Here is a 7,450-nt window from a genome sequence, read left to right as displayed (position 1 = left end):
CATCGTGGCTATTTGTGGCGTCATTGGGATCCCCGGTAGGTGGCGCCCGCTGCGCAAATCCAGCTTTCTGCAGCGTAAATGGGCTAATCGGCGCGTACGGTGACCTTGATTCACCTCCACCAAGATGATACGGGGCAGAAGGTTACAGGAAACTACAGCAGGTGATGGCAAGGATTCACAGCACAGCAGAGCAGAACACAGTAAGTGTTCAGGAGAGTCCCAACGGTTTCTTCAGCTTCGTCGTCTCACACTCTATTTTCTATCGTCGTCCTCTACGGTGGCATATACGTAACAATATGTTAGGATATACGCTCTGCAGCCTCAGATTCGACGGTGGTGAGTCAAATGCTGGATTGTGCTACTCCAACCTACGAGTTTAGGTCAAGGCACCCACTAATCCACATAATTCTTGTCTTAGGATTATTAATTTATTGAAATCTATGAAATTACTCTCTTGATTATGGTGGCATACCGAGTTCGCATATACGACAAGGGCCCCTTTCTTAGGCACAGTTGGTTCATCAGTTCCATGAATTTAATCTGATAGGCTAGTTCAGTAAAAGGTGCTTTTACGCCAAGAAGGGGAATGGCAAATATATACTGCATATTTGATGTGAAACGAGAACAAATCAGAAACCTGACTAGTCGGGCTTTGCTGGGCTGTGGGCAAGGTGAGTTGAATAATGTTATAAATCAGTCAACTTTTTGTCTTCCTAAACTTTTATTTGAAACAGTTATAACATGATGTCATCTTTTGGCTTTTAAGCTGTCAATCTTCCAATCATTTTTGGCTAACTTCGACCGCACATTTATTTACCTGACCTCTGTTTTCTCTTAACCCTATAGTCTCAGGGCGAGTGAATGTGCCCGAATCGACATCAAGATCGTTTAGTTTATTTGGTTTTACTGTTCAGGCTATGAGAGATGCCGTAGTGGAAGGCTCCGCAAATTTCGATAACCTGGTGTTCTTTAACGTGCACTGTCATGTCACAGTATATGGGCACCTTTATTTTCGCTTCCACCGAAAAGCGATCGCGGAGGCCGGTATTCGATCCCGCACCCTTGGGAACAGTAGTCGAGCGCCCTAACCACTGCATCACCGCAGGGGAGCGACTTGATGACGGCTACCATAACATCCAAGTATTACAAGTTCAATTTTTTCTATGAATTTATCTCACACTGCACATCTTAATCATTTTTTTATTTGCGTATTCTTATCACTGAGTGGCCCATATGTTCAAAGAACAGGGCACTGCCTCTAGAGTTATCAAATAAACATTCCTTCCTGATCTACCTTTTATAATTTCGAAATTGTTCCCTTCAAATTTATTTTATACAATTTTACAGTGTTTTTTACCTGCCCTGTTAGTTCTTTATTTATCCGTCCTTGTTTTTTGCAATCTAATCCGTTCATTTCCTACTTATTTTCCTGTATTGTGATCATCTTTATTAGATTATCTACTTAAATACATTACCTGCCCACTTAATATTGCGCTATTTCTTTAGCCGTTGCTCGTATATTTTACTCTGACCTTCCCTTTATTCAAGACGCCCAGCCTATATCTCCCTGTACAGCCTCATTTGTGGTTTGCCATGAGCACCTCGTGCTAACCGTCCAGCAGCTCTCTGAGGTACGTGTGGCAGCACTATTTTTTCCAAATTCCACTCAGTACCTCGTAGCTGCTGTACCCCCCCCCCCCCCTCCCATGCGCTATGCTTCGTTATCTTGGCATCTTATCGCCCCTTTGCCATAACCGACTGTTGATGCCTTTCCGTGTAGCCAGTCCATCATTTGTTTATACCGCGATATATTTCTGTTCTGTCACTTGCGGTATTTCGTAGTGTTGTATTTTATGCACAGGATCGAATGAATCGTTGAAAATCATCAAACCTGAACTGCGTTAAAATTAAAACTGTCAGTGTCTCCTTCGTCTCCTGAAGAAGTTTGCTAAACTTACTCGCTATCTGCTAACAGCACAAACTCGTCCGCATATATTACTCCGGGGAGCACTTGGTCTGCAACCTTTTCGCCTAATCTATTTAGGACTGGTTAAACCTATATTACTGATCCTTATAGCCTTCTTTTCATAATGATTATTCCGCCTGCGGCGCGCGCAACCTTGCGACCGGTGGCTACTCTTTCCGCTTCGCTAACGCGCCCTCTGTGCTCATTCTCGTCCTCTGACGGCATCCACTGTGCTAGGCGACATGGTGCGTTGAGGTGCTTCAGGCATGATTCAGGAGGGGGTATACATGTGTCATCGGTTTGCGTCCTATCCTAACAGCCTGCACAGTGTGTAGCTGATACATGCAAAAAAGGCAGCGCAATCATAGGACAACACCGGAACGCTGTCTGCAGAGCAGTTGGCAAACAATTTTGATGCGAATGACGGGAAATTTCACACCACGAGGAGGCCCGTTATCATTACAGTACGAGCAAATGGCGCGCAGAGAGGACAGGCTGTATGGTGGTTAGGAACCCTGCCAGAGAGGTATTGTCGCGATGCAGGTCCGGGTATCAAGGCTCCGTTCGCTGGCGGCGACAGCCAGGGAGATTCCGCCGTGTTCCCTCCGGGCGAGCAGCACTGCACTCGACAAACGCTCTCGATGGTATCCCCGGCGCAAGTGCTCCTGCTTATATAAGTCAGCAAGCCGTCGCCTCTTGAATTATCGAATCTTGAGGCGACAGTTGGCAGCACTCAAGAGGTCCAAAAGCTAGCGTACTGGTCTAGGGCTTCGAATCAGCCGATACGTGAGAAGAAGGGGCTCCGGTAAGGCGCCGGCAGCGGGCTCTGGTGCCAGTCTGTCTAGAGCTGGTTCAGACTTGCCCGATGCGGAGGCTTTCCCTCGGTGCGCCAGTGACATGCGACGCATCATCGAGGCTTGTCAAGGGGCGCTTGCCGGCACTCGCTCGGCGTCAATCGCCTACCGTTGCAGGAGAACCTACGGCTAGAAGTCTGATTAGAACAGTATATGCACTCACCTCAATCTTCATGGGTACCCTTGAGTGTTAGCAGCGTGATGGTGCTGGTAATGATTTTTACTAGCACCCTCAAGTTTACATTTGTGAAATTCCGCTGAAATCTTTCAATCGCGGCTAGGTCTGCGCATTGAGCGACTGATCCTGGTACTCGATATTAAAATAATATTGCAAGAACTTATGTGCGATACCATCTACTCGACCATCACAACACACAAACAGAGGGACGTCCAGATTTCGTAGACACATTTTAAAATATTTTTAATGTTATTGTTTCATTTCCAAACCTGCTTGCTCCATCACCGTGTTTTGTACTCAGCACTAAGCAGAAGTCATGCTTTTTTGCACATTAAAACCAACTGTTCTCTCTAAAAACCTTAAAACGCAACAGGAAAATTTGTAGAATTGATATGGGTGTGTAATTTTCAGAGTTGTCATTTGACGTTTATCAAGAGGAGATATTTTGAATGTTAAAAGTTTATCCGAAAATGTTTCTTATTGAGGAATACTTTTTATAACGTGGCCTGAAAGTACTCAAATTACATCGGATATATTGTTACGTACTGAGCAATTCGTATGGCAGTCTTGCTGTCGCAGATCACGAAACGTGCCTTAGTCTCGGCGCAGGCTAGAGCTACAGCCACTTCCTCAGCTGTCTCAGGAGATCTAGTTTTCAAGGTGACCGCGGTGATCGGTCTACACGACCCATTCGTTATCGCTGCAACAATAAAGGGGCTTGCCTCTCCGGCAGCATCTACAAAGGCTACTTCCTCCGGCGGCAAGCGGCTGAATTTCTTACTGAGCATTTGAGCTCTTTTTTCCCGACGCTCCGTGTGGTATTCGGGATGCATGTTTTTTGGCAATGGAGGTACCCATAGCCTGTCCTGTACAGCCATGTCTATTTCAGATTTTGTCTGAGCGCCTCCCCAAGTGTCGATGCCCAGTTTTTCTAGAATGGATCTGCCTGCGGCGGTTAGGCGGAGCAGTCGTGAGTTGATTGCTCCCCATGCAAGTCGAATATTACACCAATCACCAATCTCGCGAACTATACAGCTGATTTGGACTCCAGCGCACACTGGCGTTCCCGGCAACGAATCCGCCCAAACCATGGCTCGAGGGCTCTACCACCGAGCCGGCGGCAGAGAGGGGCGGGGCTTGCCGCGGGAAGCATAGAGTGTGCCAAATCTTACACAGAAATTCCGCACCATTATAGACTCAGTAGACGGGTGGCTGCTGCGCCAGCCCCTACTCTAAATTGCAGGCGGGCCGTCGCCTAGCGTCGCCTTCAGACTGGGACATTCCCACACCCGCTCCTGGTGAGCCATATGCTCCCAGGAGAAAGATCAGAATTCTGTGCAAATTGTGACTCGAGAGGGACCCTCGAACACATCCTCTGGGACTGCCCCTTTTCTCCCGGTAGGGGTCTAAATATGACGCCGCAACCCTGGGAGACCATGCTGCGCTGCTTGATCCCTGGGCTCCAGCTAGCCGCCATCCAGCTGGCCTGGGACGCCGCCGGCCAACAACGACTGCCGGTCTGCGTCTGAGGCGGGGCACCTGCCATCCATCCCAAGCGACGGAGGGCCGGAGCCTCTTCATCCGTTGGAATAAATAAAAAGTTCTGCTCTCTTTCTCTCTACGCACTGAGCACGCAGCAAGGCATTTATTTTCAGTGCTAGGAATCAAGGCCCACCGGCTCCCCTTTCTTCTTTTTCAACCTTTTTCTTCTCTTCGCTTCCGGTTATTAGCACGTCTGTCTGTCTGTCTGTCTGTCTGTCTGTCTGTCTGTCTGTCTGTCTGTCTGTCTGTCTGTCTGTCTGTCTGTCTGTCTGTCTGTCTGTCTGTCTGTCTGTCTGTCTGTCTGTCTGTCTGTCTGTCTGTCTGTCTGTCTGTCTGTCTGTCTGTCTGTCTGTCTGTCTGTCTGTCTGTCTGTCTGTCTGTCTGTCTGTCTGTCTGTCTGTCTGTCTGTCTGTCTGTCTGTCTGTCTGTCTGTCTGTCTGTCTGTCTGTCTGTCTGTCTGTCTGTCTGTCTGTCTGTCTGTCTGTCTGTCTGTCTGTCTGTCTGTCTGTCTGTCTGTCTGTCTGTCTGTCTGTCTGTCTGTCTGTCTGTCTGTCTGTCTGTCTGTCTGTCTGTCTGTCTGTCTGTCTGTCTGTCTGTCTGTCTGTCTGTCTGTCTGTCTGTCTGTCTGTCTGTCTGTCTGTCTGTCTGTCTGTCTGTCTGTCTGTCTGTCTGTCTGTCTGTCTGTCTGTCTGTCTGTCTGTCTGTCTGTCTGTCTGTCTGTCTGTCTGTCTGTCTGTCTGTCTGTCTGTCTGTCTGTCTGTCTGTCTGTCTGTCTGTCTGTCTGTCTGTCTGTCTGTCTGTCTGTCTGTCTGTCTGTCTGTCTGTCTGTCTGTCTGTCTGTCTGTCTGTCTGTCTGTCTGTCTGTCTGTCTGTCTGTCTGTCTGTCTGTCTGTCTGTCTGTCTGTCTGTCTGTCTGTCTGTCTGTCTGTCTGTCTGTCTGTCTGTCTGTCTGTCTGTCTGTCTGTCTGTCTGTCTGTCTGTCTGTCTGTCTGTCTGTCTGTCTGTCTGTCTGTCTGTCTGTCTGTCTGTCTGTCTGTCTGTCTGTCTGTCTGTCTGTCTGTCTGTCTGTCTGTCTGTCTGTCTGTCTGTCTGTCTGTCTGTCTGTCTGTCTGTCTGTCTGTCTGTCTGTCTGTCTGTCTGTCTGTCTGTCTGTCTGTCTGTCTGTCTGTCTGTCTGTCTGTCTGTCTGTCTGTCTGTCTGTCTGTCTGTCTGTCTGTCTGTCTGTCTGTCTGTCTGTCTGTCTGTCTGTCTGTCTGTCTGTCTGTCTGTCTGTCTGTCTGTCTGTCTGTCTGTCTGTCTGTCTGTCTGTCTGTCTGTCTGTCTGTCTGTCTGTCTGTCTGTCTGTCTGTCTGTCTGTCTGTCTGTCGGTCGGTTGATGTTGGGATTTTTTGGCGCATAAGCAACTGAGGCCATCAAGCGCCAAGAGCAAGGTTAAAATCTGTTCCTAATTGAAAAGGGGAACAGATAAGTTAAAAGTTATAGTTTATTCAGAAAGCCTTCCTTTTTTTAAATAACTGAGAACACAAGTTAAGTTTATTAATGCTCTTTCTCCTAAAAGTAATTTGTCATGGATTGGGATGGCATTATGATAAAAAATAGTGAAATGCTTTTTCCGTAGTGCCTCGAGTTTTGGGAATGTAATCAGGATGTGATTAACTGTGAGCACATCTCCGCATTCTTCTATTCTTCACACATGGGCTTATCTTGTTTCATTAGTAAAACGTTATGTGTGAGATGTGTGTGCTGTTAGGTTTGGGGTCGCGAGTGCCTGAGTAGCGTACCACTGCCACCAGTTATTAGGTTCGTTGCTCGCGTGCTCAGCCCACCACTGCCAGCAGTTGTTACATGCGGGTAGCGCGCCCCTCGGTAGCGTTGGCCTGGCGGCTCCTCGGACGGCGGACGGCATCAACGGTCCCAGTAAAGACGAGGCGCCTTCTAACGAAACAACCTTTTCTAAAACATCATGAAGTAGCGGGCAGAGAAGCTGACCCGGAGAGAATACAGACACGTTCACACAGCTGGTGTCTAGCGTCGTCTCAACGGCGTGTCAAAGTAGTCTCTATCTCAGCGGTGGTGGTGGTGGTGGTGGTGGTTAGGAAGATGACGGGGGAGTGCACTAGCAGGTTGACTGCCGACGGTGTCGATACCGCCACTGCCGAGTGCAGATAGTAGGAGAAGGGGGAGGGGAAGAAAGATAAGGAAGAAAGAAACGCAGGCGCTGCTCGAAAGCAATCATGCCCCCCAGGGTGTCTAGAGAAGGTCGGCGATGCCGATTGCCGCCAAGAAGGCGAGGAGCAAGCGGAAGGGCTTGTCCGATGTCGGCCCACGAGGAAAGAGAACCTCTTCTGAGGTTGAAGAGGGGAGGGAAAGGGAGCGATAACCAGAAGAGAGGGCGGCACGCTGCAGTGCGAAGGCTGGGCACTCACACAGGAGATGGTCGAGTGTCTCTTCCTGGTGTCCACACTGCAGACATGCCGTAGAGGGGGTGAGGCCGAACCGGTAGAGACGGGAAGACGTCCGAGCGGAGCCGACTCGGAGTTGGAGAAGGAAGGACCGGTCGGCAAAGGAAAGGCCCTTAGTGGGAAGCGGACGGGGGGGAGATCCGTCCACAACTCTGGAGTCCGGGTGTTCCAGGAGGAGGTGGCGTCGGATGATATCCCTTGCCACGTCCAGAGGTCACACCGCGGTGCTGGTGGGGGTGCCAGGATCGTGGGCAGTCCTACCCAGGGTATCGGCTGCCTCGTTGCCAGCCACTCCAGAGTGGCCCGGTACCCAGCAGAGGATCAGGGTGGTGCCCCGGAGTCCAATGGTGGTGAGTCGTGCTGCCAGGCTACGCACCATAGGAGGGGCACCATCCGGTTTCTGTAAGAGCTGGAGGGCGGAGCGGGAGTCCGTGAGAATGGCCGCCTT

The sequence above is a fragment of the Amblyomma maculatum genome, chromosome 3 (genome assembly GCF_055883805.1).
Source record: "Amblyomma maculatum isolate TAMU_Amacu chromosome 3, ASM5588380v1, whole genome shotgun sequence".
Classification (NCBI taxonomy): Eukaryota; Metazoa; Arthropoda; class Arachnida; order Ixodida; family Ixodidae; genus Amblyomma; species Amblyomma maculatum.
The sequence above is the reverse complement of the archived record's forward strand: the minus strand, read 5'-3'. Positions refer to the sequence as shown.